The 25,751-nt window shown below is 45.5% G+C and overlaps 1 protein-coding gene across 1 annotated transcript in view; it reads right to left on the bottom strand.

The window, feature by feature from the left end:
• ADGRG2 (adhesion G protein-coupled receptor G2) overlaps positions 1–25,515 on the bottom strand; it is a 130,164-nt gene extending 104,649 nt beyond the window's left edge. Inside the window, exon 1 of the mRNA XM_064364479.1 lies at positions 25,468–25,515. The gene's annotated coding sequence lies outside the window, so the exon portion shown is untranslated. The remainder of the gene's footprint in view (positions 1–25,467) is intronic.
• Positions 25,516–25,751: the final 236 nt, after the last annotated feature.

Genomic DNA, 25,751 nt, shown 5'->3' with positions numbered 1-25,751 from the left:
ATCTCCCAGGTTCTCATTGGAAAGGGTAGGATTAAAAGGAAATGAACCAGGCCGGGTGCGGTGGCTCACACCTGTAATCCCAGCACTTTGGGAGGCCGAGGCGGATGGATCATGAGGTCAGGAGTTCAAGGTCAGCCAGCCTGGCCAACATAGTGAAACCCTGTCTCTACTAAAAATACAAAAAATTAGCTGGGCGTGGTGGCAGGCACCGGTAATCCCAGCTACTTGAGAGGCTGAGGCAGGGAGAATTACTTGAGCTCAGGAGGCGAAGGCTGCAGTAAGCCAAGATTGTGCCAGTGCAGTCCAGCCTGGGTAACAGAGTGAGACTCTGTCTTAAAAAAAAAAAAATCAGTATTGTAATTAGCAATAGGCTGAAAAAATACTGTTTGATAGAAAAATGATTCTGCCTGGATAAAGATGTAATGTGCTCATGCAAGTAAAAGCAACTATACAATACCTCAAAAGATCTGCTTTTAAAACTCCCTTGCCAGAAATATTACAAGCTGCTTTTGTTTATCCTATAGTACTAATGCCACATTATTGACAAAATTGTCAAAGCCTTTTCACTATTACAGAAAAAAAGGGAGGTGTGGGGAGGTAGTTAGATATTTTCAGTGAGTCATGATGATAATGGCCAGTGTTTAATTGTAGCCTGCTGTAACCCGGTTTTTCTTGGGTGCTGGTGAGGCACGGCTCCCCCGAGAGAATGCTGTGGGTTCTTGGTCTCCAATTTCTTAAGAATAAGCGATGGGACCACTGCAGGTGCACCATACGCTTATAAAAGTAAATATTGGCCCCAAGAAGTGTTGCAGAAAGATGATTTATTTAGGTAAAGAGAAGAAAAGGAGAAGAAGAGAAACACTTTCACGAAGAGTGTGGAAGGGGATTCCAGAAAGGAAATCTGGCCAGGTGTGTGGACACTGACTTTTATCCTGGGAGGAACCCCCACCTTCTCCAAGGCCCGGGGCCAATGAAAGGAGTTCCTTTAAACTTTCACTAGAGTGATTGATTCTTAGTTTCTTCCCGCGCCCTAGAAATTCAAACATAAACTGTTAAATCTCCTGGAGAGAGATGGGAGGGGGGCATAGCGCTGAGAAATTCTTGCCCTTAAAACTACGCCCCCTTGTGGAGCCGGAAAGAGAACACATTCCCTCATTGTCACATGTCATGGGATAAAGTAATTGCTGATATTTACTGCCTCCATACCTGGGATTCTTCACCCATCAAATGGGGATAATCTTCTTATTTGTGTCCTAAAATTCTTAGGAGTAATGAGTCAGTCACCACAGGAAAAGTGCTTAGCAGACTTTGGCTTAGAGCACATGCTCAAAAATATTAGCTGTGAGTGTCAGAGCCATCATTAATTGCTTCTGGGCACCAGGCACTCTACAAATTGCTCCACATACATTGCCATGGGTGAGGTTTCACGTGCTTTTCTAGAAGAGAAGAGGTGTGGCATGGGCCTGCTGCCCTTTCTGCATGTTTTCCTCCTTGGCTGTGCCACCCCACCCAACCCCTCTCTGCCTCCCCTCCTTGCGCTCTTCTTTCTGCTCCCACTTGATCACAGCTGTCCCCGGGAACGGAGCTAATGTCACACTTGACCTCTTTGTGTAAAGGTTCTATTGTGCTTGCTCTCTCAAAAGGCAACTCTTCTTTGGCTGAACGTGGTAGCTCACGCCTGTAATCTCAGCACTTTGGGAAGCCAAGGCAGGAAGATCACCGGAGGTGAGGAGTTCAAGACCAGCCTGGCCAACATGGTGAAACCTCGTCTCTACTAAAAACACAAAAGTCAGCCAGGCATGGTGGTGGGCACCTGTAATCTTAGCTACTCAGGAGTCTGAGGCAGGAGAATCTCTTGAACCCGGGAAGTAGAGGTTGCAGGGAGCTGAGACAGTGCCACTGCACTCCAGCCTGGGCAACAGGGTAAGACTCCGTCTCAAAAATAAAAAGACATCTATTCTTTCAACCAACTCGGAGGACTGAATTAATGACTTTGTCTTTTGTTACAGGAACCCAGGGCCTGGGGGAGAAAGTGTGAATGCTATTTGAGAAACACCAAGACCACATTTTGGACGTTTACTCTCTCGCAGCTGAGAGCCTTATACATGGGTCATCTTCTCTCCACCCTGGCCCCAGAGGCAGGACACCCTCACTGCATGGAGGGTGAGTGTGCTCTGCTGCGCTCGGGCACCTTCCCATTCAACAAATATTTATTAAGTAAATACCATGTGCTAGGCACTACGGGAGGTGCTGGGAGTGCAGTGGTGAACAAGACAGACACAACCGTGCCCTTTTGGGTCATACGTGCCAGTGCGGTATTCAAACAAATAAAACGGTCAATGGATGAACCTGTGAAACACTGACAGTTTTAAAGAGAGCTATAAAGCAAATATATAAGAGGCTGGATTATATTCTTAGAGGAGACAATGATGCAAAAAGCAACTTGCTCAATATTAGAAAGTTAGCAATTCAAAGGAATGTCAGCCAGATGGGGTGGCTCACACCTGTAATCCTAGCACTTTGGGAGGCCGAGGCGGGCAGATTGCCTGAGCTCGGGAGTTCAGGACCAGCCTAGGCAACACAGTGAAACCCCATCTCTACTAAAACACACACACAAAAAAATTAGCCGGGCTTGGTGATGTGCACCTGTAGTCTCAGCTACTTAGGAGGCTGAGGCAGGAGAACTGCTTGAAGCCGGGAGGCGGAGGTTGCTGTGAGCTGAGATCGTGCCACTACACTCTAGCCTGGGTGACAGAGTGAGACTCTATTTCAAAAAAAAAAAAAAAGAAAAGAAAAAGAAAATTAAGTGATGGGCTGGCATGGCATTGACAAGAAACAACAGCCAAAGTCTAGCAAATGCTTCCTATAGTTGGGCATGGATTGAACTGCTTTATTTGCATTAACTCAATCTCTGCAATGACCCTAGTTAGGGCGTGCATATAATTTAGTGTCCAAACAGGGGCATGTGAGAGTAAAAGGGGGCACTGGAAAGTACAAAATGCACCAGCTTTTAGAGTTGAACACTACCACCAGGCCAGGCACAGTGGCTGATGCCTGTAAACCCGGCACTTTGGAAGCCTGAGCTGGAAGGATTGCTTGAACCAAGGGATTCAAGACTAGCCTGGGCAACACAGAGAAACCCCATCTCTACAAAAAATTTAAACATTAGCTGGGCATGGCGGTGCATGCCTGTGTCCCAGCTACTTGGGAGGCTGAGGTAGGAGGATCACTTGAGCCCAGGAGGCTGAGACTGCGTTCACAGTACTCCAGCCTGGACGACAGGGAGAGACCCTGTCTCAAAGAAATACCAAAACCACAACTACTTTACAAGATCAGCAACCCTGGACAACCATAATAACCTCTTCAAGCCTCAGCTGGGTCAACTGCAGAACAAAGCCACTGAGACGTACCTACTTCAACAGTCAGATGTTCCTGACAATGCTTTAGAAGCTGAAAAGCACAACGTGGGTATTAATCCTCAACAGTTATCGTAGGTCAAAATCTGCATTTCCTTGCAAAGGGTCAAATAGTAAATGTTTTCTGTAAAAGGTCAAATATGAACTATTTTAGGCTTTGCAGCCAAGGAAAACGTGTAAGTGAATGAGCGTGGCTCCGTGCCAACAGACCTTCAGTTACAGAAACAAGTGGAGGGCCTCAGGCCATAGTTTGCCAAACCCTAGCCTAGAAAAATGCTATGTAAAATTGCAGCCCCTCAAGGCTTCCTGTGCCTCTTTCCCAAGATTCATTTTCCTCCACAGACACCACCTAACACCATCCAACTGACTGTGTATACTCAAATACTGTCTGTTTCCCTCACTAGAAGATAAGCTTCTTTGTTGAAGGCAGAAGTTTTGTCTGCTTGGTTCACTGTTGAGTCTCCAGCGCCTGGAAAAGCGCCTGGCACATACTAGGGACGTTATAAATATATGTGGAAAGAATGCATGGCTGATTGAATGAATGGAGAGGTTTTGAAGGAGTTGGCCATACTATTGGGAAAGGAAGGCAAATCTATGCTGAGTTAAAAAAGGCAAAAGAGCCGGGCGCAGTGGCTCACACCTGTAATTACAGCACTTTGGGAGGCTAAGGTGGGCGCATCACAAGGTCAAGAGTTCAAGACCAGCCTGACCAACATGGTGAAACTCCGTCTACTAAAAATACAAAAAATTAGCTGTGTGTGGTAGTGCATGCCCGTAATCCCAGCTACTCAGGAGGCTGAGGGAAGAGAATTGCTTGAACCTGGGAGGCGGAGGTTGCAGTGAGTCGAGATCTCACTACTGCACTCCAGCCTGGGTGACAGAGCGAGACTCCATCTCAAAAAAAAAAAAGGAAACAGATAACGACAGCTGAAAACAGGGGAAGAAAAGTGACTGCAAATGAAACCAAACTCAGCTTTGCAATTCCTTATGGGCAAAGGGTAAAAGGATTATTTGCAAAACCAATTTTGTGGGTTGTGAACATATGGAAGAACTAAAGCCTTACAAAAGAATTTCCAAAGTTAGCTGGTTAAAATCTAAAGGAATTATTGGCTGGATTAAGATTTAGTTAGGAGAACAGCTTGAGGTGTGTTTCAGATCAAGTAATTATGAGTGTGTGTATGTATAATTCCTGCTCTTCCCCCACCTGGCAACTGTGAGTTGAGTTGTTCTCTGGGAGTGATTTGTGGATTAAGAAAAATAAGAAAAACGAGCTAGAGCTACATGTAGCCATGAGGATAAATCTCACAAAAATAGTATTGAATGAGATGAAAGTTGCAAAATATGAAAGTAAAAAACATACCAATCTTATAAAGCTTAAAAGCATGCAAGGAGCATTCTCTTACTTAAGGACATATTCCTTGTAGGAAAATATAAAGAAACGTATGAGATGGCTAGCTGGGCACAGCAGCTCACACCTGTAATCCCAGAACTTTGGGAGGCCGAGGTGGGCGAATCACTTGAGTCTAGGAGTTTGAGAGCAGTCTGGGCAACGTGGTGAAACCTCGTCTCCATGAAAAATACAAACATTAGCCAACCCTAGTGGTGTGCACCTGTAGTCTCAGCTACTCAGGAGGCTGAGGCAGGAGAATCGCTTGAACCCAGAAACCAGAGGTTGCAGTGAGCCCAGATCGTACCACTGCACTCTAGCCTGGCGACAGAGCAAGACTCCATCTCAAAAAAAAACCAAACCAAAACAAAAAAAGGCAATCTTTTTCACATCATTCATAGATGTAAGAAACCAAGATGAAGGAAGGACTCATTTTCATTTTAAGGGCCAGTTTGGAGGAACTGATATGACAATAACTCTGAGCACTAGGACAGGCCTTGGCAAAGTTAACAAGCCCACCTTGCTTGAAGAAAATCCACTTCCTCTGTCACACTCTTTGTGTCTTCCAGGTGGCGGCCATTCCCAGCTTGTAGGTGCCCAGTGACCTCATACTTGTTCACTGGCTCTCAGGAAAAGGCCTCGCTCTCACGGAGGCCCATCAAACAGGTTCTGTGCCAGTTTACATTACAACACTTTAAACCAAGGAAATGAATGTCTAATTTTGGAATTTCAGTTTTGGGGCAGATCAGCTGGGGGCAGGTACGGGGTGGAGCTGTGCGCAGTTACTGCTATGGATTGTGTGTCCCTCCTGCCATAAAAATTCATATTTTGAAGCCCTAACCCCCAGGGTAACTGACACTCTCTCTCACACTCTCTCTCTCTCTCTCTCTCTCTCTGCTGCTCCCTTCCCCTTTTCCCTCTCTCTCTTGTCCAGCTGAGGATACAGTGAGAAGGCAGCTGTTTATAAGCCCAGAAGAGGACACTCGCCAGAACCTGACCTTGCTGGCATGTTGATCTTGAACTTTCCAGCCTCCAGAACTGTGAGAAATAAATTTCTGTTGTTTAGGCCACTTAGTCTACGGTATTTTGTTCTGGCAGCCCAAGCTGACTAAGAAAGTCACAGGGTAGTATCAGAGGCATTTGAGCCAGAGTGACTCCATGTTGAATAGGAGCTGGGTAAAATAAGGCTGACACCTGTTGGGCTGCATTCCCAGGTTTAAGGCATTTTTAGTCACAGGATGAGATAGGAGGTGGTGCAAGATACAGGTCACAAAGACCCTGCTGATAAAACAGGATGCAGTAAAGAGGCTGGCCAAAAGCCACCAAAAACCAATGACAATAAAAATGACCTCTGGTCATCCTCACTGCTCATTATACGTTAATTATAATGTATTACATGCTAAAAAAAACACTCCCACCAGTGCCATGACAGTTTACAAATGCCATGGCAACATCAGGAAGCTACCCTACACAGTTCAAAAAATGGGAGGAACCCTCAGTTCCGGAAATTCTCTGCCCCATCCCAGAAAACTCATGAATAATCCACCCCTCGTTTAGCATATAATCAAGAAATAACTGTAAGTATTATCAGTCAAGCAGCTCATGCCACTTCTCTGCCTATGCAGCAGCCATTCTTTATTCCTTTACTTTCTTAATAAACTTGCTTTCACTTTACTCTATGGACTTGTCCCGAATTCCTTCTTGCACGAGGTCCAAGAACCCTCTTTTGGTGTCTGGATTGGGACCCTTTTCCAGTAAAGGTAGATGGCTAGGTTACTGTTAATTTTTTTGTTTGTTTTTTTTGAGATGGAGTCTTGCTCTGTTACCCAGGCTGGAGTGCAATGCCACAATCTTGGCTTGCTGCAACCTCTGCCACCCACATTCAAGTGATTCTCCTGCCTCAGCCTCCCGAGTAGCTGGGATTACAGGCACCTGCCACTGCATTCAGCTAATTTTTTTTTTTTTTTGTAGTTTTAGTAGAGACAGGGTTTCACCATCTTGGCCAGGCTAGTCTTGAACTCCTGACCTCGTGATCCACCCGCCTCAGCCTCCCAAAGTGCTGGGATTACAGGTGTGAGCCACTGCGCCCGGCCACTTTTAATGTTTTAATAGATGTTTAACATTAAAGCCAGCTGTGTTGATATAGCATGTACTCTTAAAATACCAAAGCCAAAGGACCAGGTGTCTAATTAGGACCCCCAAGATGCCCAAAAAGAGAGATAGGAGTCTGGCCTGGAGTTGCACAGCCTGGCAGAGGTATGGCAAAACTGTGAGACATCCAGGCCAGTGTGCCAAGTGAGGTCACCCTCCCAAACATCTCTGCCTGGTGTGAGTTCCAAAGATGAGACGAGCACTGAATGGGGAACTTCAAATCCAAGGTGTCTTGAGGTGAAAAGCCTGGGTCCTATCACACGTCTGAACATATAAAAGGACCAACTGGGGCCCAGGCAGCCCTAAAATCCCCCAAAATGCACTAAGTGGCATAGACTGTGCCAAGGTTTGGATCCACTTAAGACTGGCGAAGAAGACAGGAAGAGGAGAAAGCTGAGGACAAGGGTAGGAGGAGCAGTGGCCATCGATGCAAAGCTTGGGAAACTGGTGTGGGAAGGCAGTTGAAACTGAGTGTGAGGGGCTCTGTTCTGTAGAGGTCTTGAGGGACTGTGTTAACTTCTCTTCCCAAGTCCACAGGGGGCGTGGTTTCAAAGGCAAGAACTTTCCAGCGCAATACCTCCACCCACCTCCCCATCTGGGAGACTATAGTTCTTTGTCTAACTTTCGCAAGTATGGGAAAGGTAGACAGCCCAGGTGAACTTCCTTTGTTTAGAAAAGCCACGAAAAGCCCTGGAAGGAGAAGCTCTGTTGTGGGCCGGGCAGCCAATCCGGCAACAGAGTTGAAGATCAATCACTCCAATGGAAGTTGGAGGGAACTCCTCTCATGGGACAGGGACTTGAATGGGGTGGGAGTAACTCCCAGATTAAAAGTTCCCCTGCCCCTTACCTATGTGGACTCCATCTCTGGATCCCCTCCCATGACAGTGTGGGAGCTTGCTCACTCTTTCTATTTCTCTTTCTCTCTCTCTGCCTAATAAATCGCTTTTCTGCAAAGCTCTTTGGGTCTGATATTTACTGGAACAATATCACCGCCGCCAGGGTCTCCTACCCATTCTTGGGTGAGTGAGAGTCCAAGGACCTGGAAAAAACACATCTGATGGGGGAACAGTGAGTGCCTTTTGGGATACCCCTGCAACCTATTCCTGTCCCCCCAGTTACAGTCTGATAAGGACTCCTCGTCCCAAGGGGCTATGCAGAGAGCCCACCACAGAGAAACCCAGTGAGGGAGGCTATGGAAGGGAGTTGGCTGCAGCCAGGATGTGGTTTGCAGGGGCCCCTGGGATGTGATCAAGCTTCGGAGGCAGAACTCAGAGATATATCCTCTGGGCTTGGGTCAGAAAGACCTGAACTAGCTTGACTGGGGCCTCCAGAAAATCAATTCTGTTGACCAGATCCCAAAACAGCCCAGGAACACAGAAGCATTCCCTCCACGGCCAGGCTTATTTCCAGCCATCTGAATGTTTGGTGTCCTGCAGACAAAATATCCAGATACTGGTGAGACGCCCCTTAGAAGAAACCCCACGGGGCTCCCATTTTTTTTAAATAATAGGATTTTATTAAAATTAACAAAAGGAGTTCCTGACTGTTGGCCACTTTTGCCTTAGTTTGGGTTCCTTCAGAAGGTAACTCCGCTGGGCAGGGTGGCTTACACCTGTAATTCCAGCACTTTGGGAGACCTAGGTGGGCAGATCACTTGAAGCCAGAAATTCAAGACCAGCCTGGCCAAGACGGCCAAACCCCGTCTCTACTAAAAATATAAAAACTAGCCAGGTGTGGTGGCAGGCACCTCTAATCCCAGCTACTCAGGAGGCTGAGGCAGGAGAATTGCTTGAACCCGGGAGGCGGAGGTTGCAGTGAGCCAAGATCAGGCCACTACTCTCCAGGAGACAGAGCAAGAGAGTGAGACTGTATCAAAAAAAAAAAAAAAAAAATGAAGGTAACAAGGTAACTCTGAGGCTGGATGTGGTGGCTCACGCCTGTAATCCCAGCATATTGGGAGGTGGAGGCAGGCAGATTGTTTGAGGCCAGGAGTTTGAGACCAGCCTGGCCAACATGGTGAAACTCTATCTCCACTAAAAATACAAAAATTAGCTGAAATACCCCGTCTCTACTAAAAATACGGAAATTAGCGTGGTGGCGTGCACCTGTAATTCCAGCTACTGGGGTGGGAGAATCACTTGAACCTGGGAGGTGAAGGTTGCAGTGAGCCAAGATTGTGCCTCTGCACTCCAGTCTAGGCGACAGAGGGAGACTGTCTCAAAAAAAAAAAAAAGAAGGTAACCACTTGGCACATATTTGAGATCAAGTTGTTTATTTAGAATGTGACCCCAGGCAACACAGATAGGAGAATGGAGACATGAGTTGGGGCAGGAAGGCAGCCACTAGAAGGCATTATCAAGCCAGTCACCACTGGGGGCAATGGGAGCTTAGTCTTTCTGGGGAAGTCTGGGAGCCAGTGTACAACACTGGTCTGAATTATCCCACTTGAGAGCAAAAGAGCTGGGGTACGGATCGACTGACTTGCATCAGGCATTGGTGGAGGGCTGCTCCTGGGGTGGGGCGGGGGCTGTTAATCCCTGGGCACTTGCAGCCACAGCATGGATGTGTACAGAGGGCCCCCACAGAGAAATGTGCAGCTCCTGGCTGGAAGGCAGCTGGTGCGTACCACAATGATGAGGCCAGGGATGTTGAAACAGATACCTGGTTGCTCTGGAATGAATGAGGAAGTATGCAATAGTGAAGAGCCAGGAGAAAAGAGGGTAGCTTCATGCCTGCCCCCCCCCCCGACTCCTTTCTCCATGTCAGTAACTGGGAGCGAGTGTGTGTGTGTGTGTGTGTGTGTGTGTGTGTGTGTGTGTGTTTCGGTTTGGCATGTGTTTGAGGAAGTTAGTGGTTTCTCTTCAGGTGTATAAGATATTTAAGGAGAGTCCAGGTGAGGGAGGTTTGAAAGAAGTTGTTACTCGATGTTAGAAAGGAGCACTGCCACTGGGCACGGCGGCTCCCGCCTGTAATCCCAGCACTTTGGGAGGCCGCGGTGTGTCAATCACTTGAGCCCAGGCAACATGGTGAAACCCCATCTCTACAAAAAATACAAAAATCAGCCAGGCGTGGTGGCGGGAGCCTGTAATCCCAGCTACTCAGGAGGCTGAAACACGAGAATCACTTGAACCCGGGAGGCAGAGGTTGCAGTGAGCCAAGATCGTGCCACTGCACTCCAGCCTCAAAGACAGAGTGAGACTCCGCCTCAAAAAAAAAAAAAAGCACTGGGCTTTGTCTGCTGCTTTAATGCAGGCTATACACAACCTGGTTCTGCAGCCAGTGCTGCAAAGACAAGCCCAGAGGGGCACTTGGGAGAGCTGTTTATCATCCATCAGTGGACAACGGCAAATGCTCCAATGCTCCACATGATCCCCAGGAACATGGAGGCAGCTGTGTTCTAAAGCTTCGCTACCCAAAGTGCAGCCCCCCGCCCCATAGCAGCAGCATCTCACCTAGGAGCTGCAATGCAGAAATCTCTGGCCAGTCCCAAAGCTGCTGAATTCGCATATGCATTTTAACCAGATCCCCAGGCGATCGTTTTGCATGTTGGCATTTGAAAGGCACTGCTGTGCATGACACTATCTGCTCTTTGTTCTCTCTGCCTAAAAATTTGTCTCCCACCAAAATCAAATGGAATGTATTTGCTTCATTTCAGGCAATATTGGCTCTATCCAGTTGGTCAAATGACCAGGTTTGCTGAGTGGAGACAAAGAGAAAAATACTACTGTCAACCGACTGGCCTGTGTTTACACCACAAAGTAGAGCATTATTTAGTTTTTTAAACCTCCTTCTTTTTTCCTGTCTTTGTCCTTTTTACTTTTCCTTGGCAAAACTAGGAATCAGTGCTGAATAAGCCTGTACCATTCTAAGGCTATTCGGGTGGTAAACCTTTGCCTCTGGATCTGTAAAATACATTCAGCAGTCCCAGGAGTGGCTTTTTCATTTCAAAAGAAATACAGCTGGAGGCGGGGATGGTGGAGACAGGCAGGAAAAGAAAGAGCAAGCTAAAATTCTTAAGATATTTTAAAATGATGTTATGATATAGGTACTTGGTAAAGGAATAAATGAGCATAGAAACCAATTATTAGGAAAAAAATTAATGTATAAAAACAACTAATGCTAGAACTTAATAAAAATGTTACAGAAAGCTAGGCACAGTGGCTCATGCCTATAATCCCTGCAGTTTAGGAGGCTGAGGCGGGCAGATTGCTTGAGAAGTTAGAGAAAAAGTTACAGAAAGAAAGCCTCATCATCGTCTATGGATACAGATGTGGCAGTTATGTCAAGTGGCTACTAATCCTAATTGCATTCAGAGGAGAAAGTAATTGACAGCAACCATAAAAACTATTAATAATATATTTAAAGCATTCTTTTAGGGTATTTACCTGGTAGTAACACACATATATGTTCACCACAAGATATGCGAGAGTGTTACCCATGCTATAAGTAGAATTTTCAATGCTGCAAAAGAAGTAGTACTTGAATATAAATTTCCTCAGCAAGGCAATTTACTTATTAGAAGGGTGCGGCACACACCTGGACAAGGAGGGGAAGGTGTACTTATGCCCTGACAGAGGTTGCCCCTACTGCTGTGTTGTTCTCCTATTGGCTAGGGTTAGACCGCACGGTCTAGTCTAATTCTGATTGGCTATTTTAAAGGGAGCAGGGGTACAAGCCAGAGTGGCAGGGTGGGGAGTTTGGTGGGAAGAACAGTTAACGTCGGTGCAGGTAAACAGGGGTCAAAGCAGGTGACCAGAGCAGGTGATGGGAGCAGGTGACCAGGATGAGTCAGGATGGGGCAGAGGACCAGGAGAACAGATGTGAACTACTGATTAGAACTGGTGAAAAGGTTGTTTACTGAAACTACAAGGAAGTTAAACTTTAAAATAGAGAATTAAAGAATAAAAGAGCTGAACATACTGACATACTGATTCTTTGAAGAGAAACCTGGGATTCACTATATCTAATACCCACAGTACCATTCATAAATGCCAAAAACTAGAAACCAAAGACCGTCAGCAGTAGAAAGGATAAACCATGGTAGTCATGCAATGAAATATTATTCGGCTGTGACAATGATCCAACTATAACCACATGCAACAATATGGAGGAAATTCACAAACAATACTGACCAGAAGCCGGGTAGCCTGTCTGATACCATATACAGGAAATTTAAGAACAGGCACAACTAACATGTGGCATTTGATTGAGAACAGTAGTTACCCTTGCGGGGGCAGCGAGACACAAGTGGAGGGCTTCTAAAGCTGTTCATGTTGGATTCTTGATCTGGGAACTGGTGACAGGGGTATGCACAGTTTGTGAAAATTCATTGAGCTGTACATTTATAATGTGTACAATTTGTACTTCAATAAAAGTTTAATTGAAAAAATTTATGTAAACACATTGGATCCACTTTCACGGGTAAGTCAAAGAGAATAACACTCAGGCTAAGGCAGAAGGATCGCTTGAGCCCAGGAGTTCAAGACCAGCCTGGGCAATATAGGGAGACCCCATCTCAAAAAAGAAGAACAAAGAAGAAGGAAGAAGAAGAACCCTCTAAATATGTCCATGAAATGCTACTTGACACATTTGCCTGCTTTCATAAGGATGGTTGCTAGAAATGAGGAATCGTGATGAACAGGTGATCAATATCACAAGCATGAGTAATGGCACCCAGCTCTTGACTCATGTATGAACTGCGAATACAATAAGCATTTGGCCCAGTTAAAAAAAAAAAAAACGCTACTGGGTCAAGGGTGATGGTTTTTCCAAATACCCCAAAAACATGTGGTACATTTCTCTCAAAAAGTGAATCAGCTGGTGACGAACTCATTAGTCTTGTTCATTTGTACTGATTTTTTCCTGGAAGCTTTAAAATCCAGTGCAAGAGCTTTCTCAAAAATCACAACTAACCTTCAAATAATACCTCAAAGGGAAACCACTTCGGTATATATCTTCCCAATCTTCCTCACTCTCTACCCATATCTTCAAGTCATGAATTTTAGACCAGTACAAAGTACTGAACATTTTTTGGTGTCCTGTTCTCAGATTCCAATAACACACAAAGCTTATCACTTGTCTTATATCAGAGCTAACGTTGAAATGGGCACAGAAAATGATACTATTAACAAAGGCAGAGAAGAATGTCACTTCCTTTGCTATCCCCTTCTTCCCTCCTAAAAATCCACATGCAATCCTCCCAAATGAAGTGTTTCAAAAATGTACACGTCAGAATCTCAAGATAAAACATGTCAATTTTGTGGAATCTGAGAACCAGTCTTACAGTTAGGAGGGCCAGGAAAGTCCCACATTGAAAAATGTGACACTAATGATCCCTGGAATTCTATCACTGCCTTTTTCTTGGTAAAATGTAATTCCCCTTTGTCTAGAAACCCTAACAATCAGAATCCTAACACAAAAATATGAATCTCTTTATCAGATGACTGTCCTCACTGGAAACATCTAGACTAGCTCCAGACACAAGAATGTACTCTTAGGGAAAGAGAACAAGAGGACATTTACTGAGTGTCTTCCACGTGCTGAGAATCATGTATGATGGATTAAATGTATCATTTATTCATCAAGCATTTATTAAACACCAAAATTGAATACTACATACCAAATACTATTCTAGGCACTGGGGGTAAAGATGTGGATCCTGCTCACATTCCAGTGTGAGGAGGGTGGAAGGAGGAGAACAATAAATGTACAAGTCAACAAGGAAATTAACAGATAATAAATACAGCATTGAGAATTGAAGTAGGGAGATGATATAGAAGGTAACTGTCTGGCGGGAGGCCCTCGGGCCCCCTCTCACCTCACCCAGGTCCCAGCCACGTAGAAAGTACTCGGCTTCCCGACTTAAAAAGGCCCCTCTTCCTTTCTGCCCAGCAACAGACCTAACCAATCATTACCCGCCCCGTCAGCTCTTGCCTAACAAGCTTCCCGCCCAAGGCCTGACCAATCACCGACCGCCCCGTCAGCTCTCCAGCAGCTTCCCGCCCAGCAGACTTCCCGCGCGACATCCAACCTAACCAATCGCCACCCGACACACCAGCTTTCCCACTCCCCCAGTCCCTCTACCTCTATAAAAACCGCAGAACAAAAAAAGCCGGCGCGAGACTGCTGACTCTTCCCCCGGTACGAGTCCAGTCCGCCCGGAGGCTCTCCAATAAAGCCTGAACTCCTGAACTGCCTATTTCCCTGGTGTAATTCGGTCGCTCTCTGGGGTTCAAGCAACGAGGGTCCGGGCGGGTCAGACAGTAACCTGGTGGCTATTTTAGATCAGGTCATCAAAGAGGTGATATTTGAACTGAGATCTGAATGATGAGGAACCAGCAATAAGAAGATGAAGGAGGGACCAGGCGTGGTGGCCCACATCCGTAATCCCAGCATTTTGGGAGGCCGAGGTGGGCGGATCACTTGAGGCCAGGAGTTTGAGACCAGCCTGGCCAACATGGTGAAACTCTGTCGTCTCTAGTAAAAATACAAAAATTAGCTGGGTGTGGTTGCATGCGACTATAATCCCAGCTACTTAGGAGGCTGAGGCCCCAGAATCACTTGAACCTGGGAGCCAGTGGGGGTTGCAGTGAGCCAAGATCGTGCCACTGCACTCCAGCCTGGGTGACAGGGCAAGACTCTATCTCAAAAAATAAAAACAAAAAAACGGTAAGATGAAGGAGAGGGCAGAAAGAACATTGCAGGCAAAACAGTCAGTATAAAAGACTAAAAGGAGCTTAATATGCTGGAAGAATCAATAAAGAAGCACAGTCAGCAAGAGAGATAGGACAGGGGCAGGGACCACAACATGGCAGACTTCCATAGTCCGGTAGGGAATGAAACGATCCAACTAATGCTTCTAAGAAGATACTCCAGCTGCCATGTGGATATCGGACTCTAGGAGGCCACTACTAAATCATCCAAGGAAGAGTTGGGGAAGGACTTAAGTATAGTGGAATAGCAGGAGTAAAGAGAAGTAGGAAGACTTGGGATATGGTTTAGAAGCTAAATTGACAAAATTTGTTGATGGGTTAGATGTGGGGCATGAAACTTGTAGGTGTGGAGCTTGAACGGAGTGAATGTTGATTCCATGGACTGAGATGGATTTCACTGGGAGAGAGAATCAGGTTTTGCATGGGGGTGACGGGGAGTCAGGATTTTGCTTTGGAAAATACTGAGTTTGAGATGCCTCTTAGAGACTCATGCAAACTATTAAGTCTTGAGTATAGGAAAGGTCACAACGGGAGGGACTGGCATCCAGATGAAATGGAAAGCCACAGGATGAATGCGCTCATCTTAGGAGACTAGGTAGAAAGAGAAGAATTCCCAGTGCGCTGGAAGGACATCGACCTCTGTAGGCTGAACAGAGGATAAGGAGACTTAGAATGAGCTACCAGCAAAAGCCAGAAAACCAAGAGAGCGTAGGATAATGGAGGTCACAAGAAGAAAGTGTTCAAAGAAGGAGGGAATGATTGTCAAACGCTGCCGCCAAGTAAAGCATGCTAAGTAAAGAAGCGACGGCTGTATTTGCCAATGTGGATTCACTGAGGACTGACAATGTGGAGTAATAAAATACGAGCATCCTTTTAAGATCCTCTGAGAAAGGGTGACTAGAAATAGGGGTGGGGAATAAATGGAGGGGGATATGGAGCTGATGAAGATATTAGACATTAGAGCAGGATTGTGTGCTGATGGGAATGATCTAGAACATTAGGCAGAAAAGAGAAAAGGAAACAGAATACATAATTAAGTCCTTCACAATTTGTGCACCAAAATAATTAAGTACAGTAATGAATTGTAGACCTGTTTTGAAAAATATGAATTCATTATTTCATGCCAAAAATAAATAGATAAATAAATCAATAAATAAGGGAAAAGGAAGGGCTCTGGACCAAATGTGGAGGGAATACTAGAGTTGGAAATTATTATTTTCAACCATCTTAAAGACTGGATCAGACAAAAATCATCACTGGATGCTAAATCTAAAGGGAATTATTATTATTTTCAGGCAGGGTCTCACTCTGTCACTCAGGCTGGAGTGCAGTGGTCTGATAATGGTTCACTGCAACCTCAACCTCCTAGGTTCAAGTGATCCTAATACCTCAGCCTCCCGAGTAGCGGGGACCACTGGCACACACCACCACAGCTGGCTAATTTTTAAATTTTTTTTGTAGAGATGGGGTCTTACTATGTTGCCCAGGCTGGTCTGGAATTCCTGGGCTTAATTGATCCTCTGCCTAAGCCTCCCAAAGTACCGAGATTACAGGCCTGAGCCACCACACCTGGCCCTAGAGGGAAATTTTGAGCAGGATATTTGTGTCTTCTCACAGATTGTGGATTTGGAAAGAAAAACCAGTAACTACACAGTAGAGAAATTAGACACTGCTTTGACCAAGTGATCAAAATCAACACCACCAATGAGGAAGAGATGGACATTGCAGGACTCCAAGATAAGATACGCTGAGAAGGATGTAACGTCATCCATGCAGCATGCAGGCCAAAAATGCATAACCTGAGTCCAATCACAAGAGACATCAGAGAAACCAGGCATAATTAATGTTCTATTAAAAAAAAAAAAGAAGGAGAGGGGTAGTCTATATTCAACCCAAATATCAATGCTACCAACGACAAAGAAGGGCTATACAAGTGTTCCAGACTAAAAGAGACTAAGAGACACAATTAAATGCAACAACCCTAAACCTGCCGGTGTGGTGGCCCACGCCTGTAATCTCAGCACTTTGAGAGGCTGAGGTGGGCAGATCACCTGAGGTCAGGAGTTTGAGACCAGCCTGGCCAACATGGCAAAACCCCATGTCTACTAAAAATACAAAAATTAGCTGGGAGTGCTGGTGCACACCTGTAGTCCCAGCTACTCCGGAGGCTGAGGCAGGAGAATCACTTGAACCTGGGAGGTGGAGGCTGCAGTGAGCCAAGCTGACACCACTGCACTTCAGCCTGTCTCAATCAATCAATCAATCAATCAGTAAATAAATAAATGCAACAACCCTAAACTGGATCCTGTACTAGAAGGGAAAAAAAATGCTGTAAAGGATGTTATCAGGTCTATTGTCAAAACTGGAATACAAATGGCAGATCGTGTAACAGTATCTTATCAATAAATTTACTGAGGTTGATAACAGTGCTGTGATTATTGGAGAGAATATTCTTATACTTAGGAAATCCCTACTGAAGGATTTAGGAGTTAAAGGTCTTGCTGCATGAAATTTATTTTTAAATGCTTCAGGAAAACCTAGGTGCACGAGCAAGAGTGCAAATGATAAAGCAAACAGGATAAAATGCTAACAATATAGGAATCTGGATTAAGGGAATAGGGATATTCTACTTATAAAAAATATTTTCAACTTATTTGTAAAGTTTAAAATTATTTCTAAATAGTTAAGGCTGGGTGCGGTGGCTCACGTCTGTAATACCAGCACTTTGGGAGGCTGAGGCAGGCGGATCACCGGAGGCCAGGAATTCGAGACCAGCCTGGCCAGCATGGTAAAACCCCGTCCCTACTGAAAATACAAAAAAAAAAAAAAAAATAGCCAGGCATAGTGGTGGGCACCTGTTGTCCCAGCTACTCAGGAGGCTGAGGCAAGAGAATCACTTGAACCCAGGAGAAGGAGGTTGCAGTGAGCTGAGATCACACCACTGTACTCCAGCCTGGGTGACAGAGCGAGACTCCATCTCAAAAAAAAAAAAAGAAAAAACCTCAATGCTTAACCTAAAGAAATTTCCACACTAATATGGAACAGAAAGGCAGTGAACATTACATTTCTCTTAGGAAAAGTGTCAGATTTTAGCTAGATTCTAGGCTCATTCATTCGGTCATTCAACATGTGGATAAAGCACCTACTATGTCCCACTGCTCTAAGTCCTGACAACACAATGATGAGCAAAATACACAAAGTCTCTGCCTTCCTGGAACTTATATTCCAGCAGGGAAAAGAAGACGCAGCATCAGTAAACAAATAACTAAATAACATAATTGTAGGTAGCAGTGATACAAAACAAATCAAAAGTCGGATAAGGGAATGAATCCTTCCTGTGGTAAGTGGGAAACGCAGTTTTAGAATGAGGGTTAGAAAAGGCCCAAATGAAACAAAACAAGTCATGTGAATATCTGGTGAAATGGTGTCCTGGGCAAGCAGCAAGGCAAATGCTCGGCTTGGTGAGGAACACAAGCAGGGAGGAGGCTGTGTTTGGAGAGGTTGAGAATAGGGGATAAAGGAGGTGCCAGTGAAGCCCTGGGGATTGATTGTAAGTATGGCAGCAGGTGGCATGCTGGCTCCCACCTATAATCCCAGTACTTTGGGAGGCCAAGGCAGGAGGATCGCTTGAGGCCACAAGTTCGAGACCAGCCTGGCCAACATGGTGAAACCCCATCCCTACTAAAAATACAAAAATTAACCAGGTGTGGTTGCATGAGCCCAGGAGTTTGTGGCTGCAGTGAGCTAAGATCACACCACTCCACTCCAGCCTGGGCTACAGATTGAGACCCCATCTCCTTAAAAAAAAAAGGTACAGGTGGGACACAGTGGTTCATGCCTGTAATCTCAGCACTTTGGGAGGCTGAGGCAGGAAGACTACCTGAACTCAGGAGTTTGAGACCAGCCTGGGCAACACAGGGAGACCCTGTCACTACAAAAAATTTTTTAAAAATTAGCCAAGCATGGTGGCCCGAGCCTGTAATCCCAGCTGCTCAGGAGGTTGAGGTGGGAGGATGGCTTAAGCCTGGAAGGTTGAGGCTGCGGTGAGCCATGATCATGACACTGCATTCCAACCTGGGTGAAACAGCGAGATCCTATCTTAAAAAAAAAAAAATGGCTGGGGCACAGTGGCTCACACTTGTATCCCAACGCTTTAGGAGGCCAAGGCGGGGAGATCACCTGAGGTCAGGAGTTCAAGACCAGCCTGACCAATATGGTGAAACCCCCAACTCTACTAAAAATACAAAAATTAGCAAGGTGTGGTAGTGTGCAACTGTAGTCCCAGCTACTAGGGAGGCTGAGGCAGGATAATTATTTGAACTCGGGAGGCGAAGGTTACAGTGAGCCAAGATCATGCCACTGCACTCCAGCCTGGGAAACAGAGTGAGACTCCGTCTCAAAAAAAAAAAAAAGTGTGAGAAGAAGTCATTAGAGGAGTTTGAGCCATAGATTTATAAGACTGCCTTTATTGGCTATTCTGTGGGGTCAAAAGTAGACTCTGAAAGACTGGTTTAGAGGCTACACAGTAATTCAAGAGAGAAATGGGGAGTTACAATGATCTCAGAGCATAATAAATGAACTCACTTTGCATCACGGGAGGGATCTGATATAAAATGAATCTGTTCTGGACACAATCCAGCAGTTTGTGGGCTTAGAAACTAAATGAACAGTGTTAGAAAACAATGTTTTTCAAACTGTGGGTCAAGAAATCACATAAAAGGGTGGTCAAATCAATTTAGAAAATCATGATCAGGCTGGTTGTGGTGGCTCATGCCTATAATCCCAGCCTGATCAACAGGATGAAACTGAGACGGGCAGATCACCTGAGGTCGGGAGTTTGAGAATGGCCTGACAAACATGAAGAAACCCCATCTCTACTAAAAATACAAAATCAGCCAGGCATGGTGGCACGTGCCTGTAATCCCAACTACTCAGGAGGCTGAGACAGAAGAATCACCTCAACCCAGGAGGCAGAGGTTGCAGTGAGCCGAGATTGCAACTACAGCTCTCCAGCCTAGATGACACAGCAAGACTCCATCTAAATAAAATAAAGTAAAATAAAATAAAATAAAATGAATTGACTTAATGCTACACTAACTTCTCCTCCAGGAAGATCAAAATATGAACTTCCAAAGTCAAGAAGTGAACTAACTGGTCCTAAACTTCTTAAGCTTTCAATGGAAAAAAAAAAAAAAAAAAAAAGAATTCCGAGCAGTACAAGAAATTTTAAAATTAAACTTTAGACTTTTAGCAAGCTAACAATGGAAAAGAAACCTCCAGAGGATAATGAAGGTAGCTATCAGAACCCTAGGGTAAGCATAATACTTAATGGGAAAATAGTCGCAACTACTACTCAGCATTATCTACAGGGAAGCCTAGCCACTAAAGCAATAAAATAAAATGAGCTAAAAATACCGGAGGGAAAATTCCCTATACTATTGCCATTTGCAGACTATTTGACTGTCTACTTTGGAAATCCAAAAAAACAACTGAAAAACTATTAGAACTAAGAGAAGTTCAGTAAAATGGCTTGAATATAAAATAAATGTACAAAAAAAAACCCCAAAACCTTCCTACTCACTACTATAGAAAATGAAGTGGGGAAAAAAACGATACAATTTCTTTTTCTTTTCTTTCTTTTTTTTTGAGACCATTTCCCCCTTGTCACCCAGGCTGGAATACAATGCGTGATCTCAGCTCACTGCAACCTCTGCCTCCCAGGTTCAATTGATTCTCCTGCCTCAGCTTCCCGAGTAGCTGAGATTACAGGCATGTGCTACCACGTCAGGCTAATTTTGTATTGTTTTAGTAGAGATGGGGTTTCACCATGTTAGTCAGGCTGGTCTTGAACTCCTGACCTCAAGGTGATCCACCCGCCTCAGCCTCCCAAAGTGCTGGGATTACACTGCACTCAGCCTACAATTTTTAAAAGCAATAAAAATACACATGCACACACACACACACACACAAAATCTAACAATTTACCTATCAAGAATGCATAAGACCTATATTGGTGTAAGGATAGACATAGACATCAATGGAACAGAATAGAGAGATCAAAAATAGACCACACATACACAGCTGAGTTTTGACAAAGGGGCAGGGGAATACGATGATGGAAAAGTAGAGCATTCTTAACAAATGTTAGTGGAACTACTGGACATCTATAAAGAAAAATGTCAGCCTGACCCTTACTTCACACAAAAATGAATTTGAAAATGAAGTTAGAACTACATACAAATGACAAAACTATAAAGTGTCTAGAAGAAAGCACAGGAGAATATCTTGGTGAACCTGGGGTAGACAAATATTTACTAGACAGGTTATTTAAAATGCTATCCACAGAAGGAAGAAATCCTAATAGATTGGGCTTTTTCAAAATTAAAAATGTCTGCTCTTCAAAGCAACATCATTAGGAAAATGAAAAGGCAAGCCACAGAGAAAAAGAAAGAATTTGCAATTTCCAGTACACATATGACAGAGAACACATATCCAGATACATGAAGAACTCTATGATTCAATAATCACATAAACATAGTGAGGGAAAAAAAAGACACTTCACAAAAGAAGATAAACAAATGACCAAAAAGCATGTGAAAAGATGCTCAGCATCATTCATCATAAGGGAAGACCAAACTAAGACCATAAAGAAACGCCACCATAAATCTGCTGGAATGACTAAAATAAACCAACAATACCAAGTGCTAGTGAAGATACCAAGCAACTGCATTTCTCATGCATTGCTGGTGAGAATGAAAAATGGTGCAGCCACTTTGGAAAAGTTGGGCAGTTTTTAGTAGTATTTTGTTAGGGATGGGGGTCTCACTCTGTTACCTAGGTTGGAGTGCAGTGGCCCAATCGTAGCTCACCGCAGGCTCAAACTCCCCAGCTTAAGAGATCCTTCTGCCTCAGCCTCCTGAGTAGCTGGGACTATAGATGCATGCTACCATGCCCAGAAATTTTTTAATTTTTTTGTAAGGATGGGGATGTTGCTATGTTGCCCAGGCTGTTCTTGAACTCCTGGCCTCAAGCAATCCTCCCACCTTAGCCTCCTGAGTAGCTGGGAATACAGGCCGGAGCCATTGTGCCCAGCTACCAGTTTTTGATAAAGCTAACATACAACAGAGCAATCGTCTACATATTTACCTGAGTGAAAGAAAAGTTTATATTCATGCAAAAAGCCATATGTGAATATTTATATTGGCTTTATTCATAATCATCAACAGTTGGTGAGTGGATAAACAAACCGTGGGATACTGCTCAGCAACAATAAGGAATGAAGGAAGTATCGATCCCCACAACACAGATAAACCCCAAATGCATTCTGCTAGGTGAAAGAAGCCAGGCTCAGAAACCTACAGAATACATCAGTTATTTTACAGGACATTCTGAAAAGAACAAAATTATGGGAACAGCAAACAAATCAGTGGTGGCCAGGGGCTGAGATTTGGGGGAGTCAACAGGGAATTCCTTGGAGTGGTAGAATTCTTCTACACGGTGATATGGTGGTAGTTACGTGACTATCTACATTTGGCAATACTTCTAGAACTGTACACTGAAGAGAGTGAATTTGACTGTAATAAGTTACACTTCAATTTGAAAAGCATGGAGTAGACTGAAGAATTCATTAAATTGATTTGTGAAACGGGACAGTGTTTACCAGAATTTATTTGATTGAGGGAATTTATTTTATGATAGCTTTCCCCAAACATTAGCTCATTTCTTAAATTCCACTACCCACTACCTCACACCATAATGCCAAAATAAGTTCCATGCAGATTAAATACCTACACATTTTTGAAACCATAAACATTTTAAAAGAACTTTTTTTTCTTTTTCCTGTCTTGCAGTCAGGATAACCTTTCTCAGTGAAGCAAAAAAACCAGCTCCCAGGTTTTGACTAAAAGCAGAATCCCTCCTTTCTATCTTTTGAACTATCAACATTACAGAAACACCTTCCTCTCCCTCCTTTTGTTAATTTAATAGCTCTCTTCTCAGTTTGTATCATGTATTTGAAAGTGACTTGGCAGTCTCAGGCAGAAAAATGGAAAAATGTGTTTGTCAGTTTCATCTGAGCCATCAAAGCGCCAAGAACATATGTCGTGATGTCCTCTGAGTCCCCACAATGATCACATGAGTCATGGAAAATCAGCTTCTTTGCTGCTCTTCCTTGCACCTGAGCAAACTCACTTTGCCATTTCTGGAAGGCTGTTCATGGTACCAAAAACACAGCAGCTTCCCTTTCCCTGCCAAACCCGTCCATGAAATGCCACTTCTCAGACTTTTTCTCCCTCTGCTGAACAAAATCATATCCATAGTTAGAGTACAATCTTTTTCTTTTCTGTATTTCCAACATTTTTTTTTTCTAGAAAAGTACACACACCTGGAATCTGTATTTTTTTGGCAAGATTTCTTCACAGACAAAATACTGATGCCGGCCCTGCCTTTCTTCAGTGTTTTTCAGTAGCTAAATCTGCTCTATCCCCCTTTTAATGAAAGTCACCTTGCAGGGATGTGGGAATGATAAAAGCAGAAGGGAATCCGATCCGGGCTGGCATCACGCTGAGGCCTTGTAAAACAATACTCCTGAAGAGCTACAAAATTTGGCCACTTTTTGTTTTCCAGCTTTGCATTTGAGCTGTGAAAGCTGCCAAACCAAGCAATGTCCAGCTCATCTTAGATCTTAACTAAGCAAAATTTTTTGAGATGCTAAATAAAGCCTCCCCAATCCTTTGGAAATAACAAACACCTTGTCGATAAACTTAAAAAATTATTTCAATAGCAAACTTAATTGTATTGTCTATCAATAATAAAGCTCCTAATAAATTGTTAACTATTGATATTAATAAAGCAATGTAGTTTATCACACTATGCATGCCTGGATATGCTCTTAGACTAATTCAGATAGCCAAACAGAAGTTGAGAAAAACTGGAGAAACTGCAACATCTCTAGCTAGTCTTCCTGTAACAAAGCTTTACTCTCCATCACCCAACATCACGACCCCTGATCAAAAAATGGGTTCTCTTTCCACCTATGGTGACTATTAGGATCAGCTACATAATTTGTGTGACCCAGAGCAAAATGAAAAGGAGAGGCCCCTTGTTCAAAAATTAAGAATTTCGGCATTAAACCAAGTGCAGGATGGGGGTCCATGAAGCCAGCCCTGCTATCAGAGCGTGTATTTGGCTAGAAAGTTGGTAAGAAAAGTAAAGCATTTCGCTATTAAATGAGTAGGGAAGGAAATCAAAATGTTTTACTCCAAAATCTATTTCTTTGACATATTTTGAGATGGTTGTTTAGACGGCCAGCCAACAGAGTTAATGCAAAGCTGTCCTTGGTGCGAGAGATTTGCACGTGTAGAGAATCTGCATGGATGTGGCCAGGCTTTATCGAGGTCCCTGGTCAGGATCTAGGAGAAATTAACTGAGAGTCTGACACCTTTAAAGGTCTGAAAGAAATATTCCCCGTCTATTCTCTCGGAGGGCTGCCACCTGTGAGGTTTCATTGACATCTTCAGACCACTTTTGCTAGCCAGGCCTCCTCTTCTCCATCTCTCACAACCTCTTTTACCACCGTAACCTATATGGGGCCATGCGTTCAGCCGCCTTTCTTTCGGTAACCTCAAGATAATCTACAAGCTTCTGTACCCCACTTGGGGGCTGGGGGTAATCACTCTATGGTTCTCTCCCTGTGGACACGTTAATATATTTGCATGCCTTTTCTCCAAGCAATCTGCCTTTGTCAGTTAATTTTTCAAGCGAACCTTCAGGGGGCAAAGGGAAAGTTTCCCTTGGCCTCTATAGTAGCAAGTGTTTTTGTATGCGTTTGGGGGTAGAGGTGACAAAGAGATATTAGAGCTATATATATTGTAAAGTCTTAGGTCCTCGCCTCCCGATCTCCCACTTTTCCTAAAGTTTTCAGCCTGTTGGACAAAAAGTACTTCCGTAGGGCCTGCCAGATAAAGCGTGGTCCACGGAACAGCATCAGCAGCCTCTGGGAGCTTCTCAGACATGCAGACGCTCGGCCCCCACCCCAGACCTGCGGGATCAGAATCTCATTTTAACCGGATCCCCGGGGGATTCTCGTGCACAGTACAGACTGTCACTGTCGAAGCAGCCACGGAAAACCTGTCCCCTGCTTCGTCTGGCTCTCGGGAGGTCACCTCTCTTCTTCCTCCTCACTTTTTATCCGGTTCCTGAGCCTCGAAACTCGAGTCCCTGCCGAAATGCGCTCTCTCCGAGACCACGAGCCCCCTCCTTCCCCGGCGTGCTCACCCCTGGCTCCGGGCCGCCTCTCCGTCCCTCCGCGCCCGGGGCCACCTGTTCGGGGCCGCGCCGGGTGGTGCGGCCCCAAGCCGTCCGGGACCCGGGTGCGTTCGCGCTTCGCCAGTACCGCCGCTGCCGGGCCAGGCGCGAGGAGCTGGACTCCCGGGAGTTAGCGTCTCGCACACCGCCCGCGCCAGTCAGGCTCGTGGTTCCGTTTCCCGCGGGATGGGGAGAGTCCGGGTCCGTCCGAAGGTTTTGGAGACGCGCGTCTCCCCTCGGAGCCCCCTTTCCCACGGCGCGCGGGCTCCCCCAGTCGGGGAACCGGCCCCGAGCTGGGCGCTCCGCCTCCGCCTTTCAGGACGGTCCCGGGCCCCGGCTCGGAGCCGCAGGCTGGCGGAAGGCGCGTTCGTTCCGCCTGCCCGCCGCCCTCAGGGGCTAGACGCTGCGCTCGAGCCTCCCGCGTCGGTGGCCGGCTGAGCGGGTCTGGGTCTCGGGAGCCCAAGGGGCCAGACCCGTCCCGGCGCCGCGCGCTTACCTGCCGCTCGCGTCCTCTGGGCTGGCTGCTGGCGCCGTCCGGCCCGCCTTTTCCCCTCTCCCGGGCCGCGGCCCTCCTCCCCCCGCCCGCGGCCTGGGCGCCGCCCCCACCGCTCCCGGCCCGCTCGGCAGCCTGCCCTACAGCTGCCCAGCGCGGCGTGGCGCGTCCGGCGCTCGCCGGCGGCGAGGCTGGGCGCGGAGGTGGGGAGCGGGCGGGGCGCAGAGGGCGGGAGAGCGGGCGGCGCGGCCGGCCCAGGCCCAGTGGGGAGCTCGGGGCCCGGGGCC

Source organism: Aotus nancymaae, unplaced genomic scaffold (genome assembly GCF_030222135.1).
Source record: "Aotus nancymaae isolate 86718 unplaced genomic scaffold, 86718_ANA_hifiasm-v0.15.2.pri h1tg000058l, whole genome shotgun sequence".
In the NCBI taxonomy this organism is placed as follows: domain Eukaryota; kingdom Metazoa; phylum Chordata; class Mammalia; order Primates; family Aotidae; genus Aotus; species Aotus nancymaae.
Note: the sequence above shows the minus strand (reverse complement) of the source record. Positions and strands in the feature narration are given on the sequence as shown.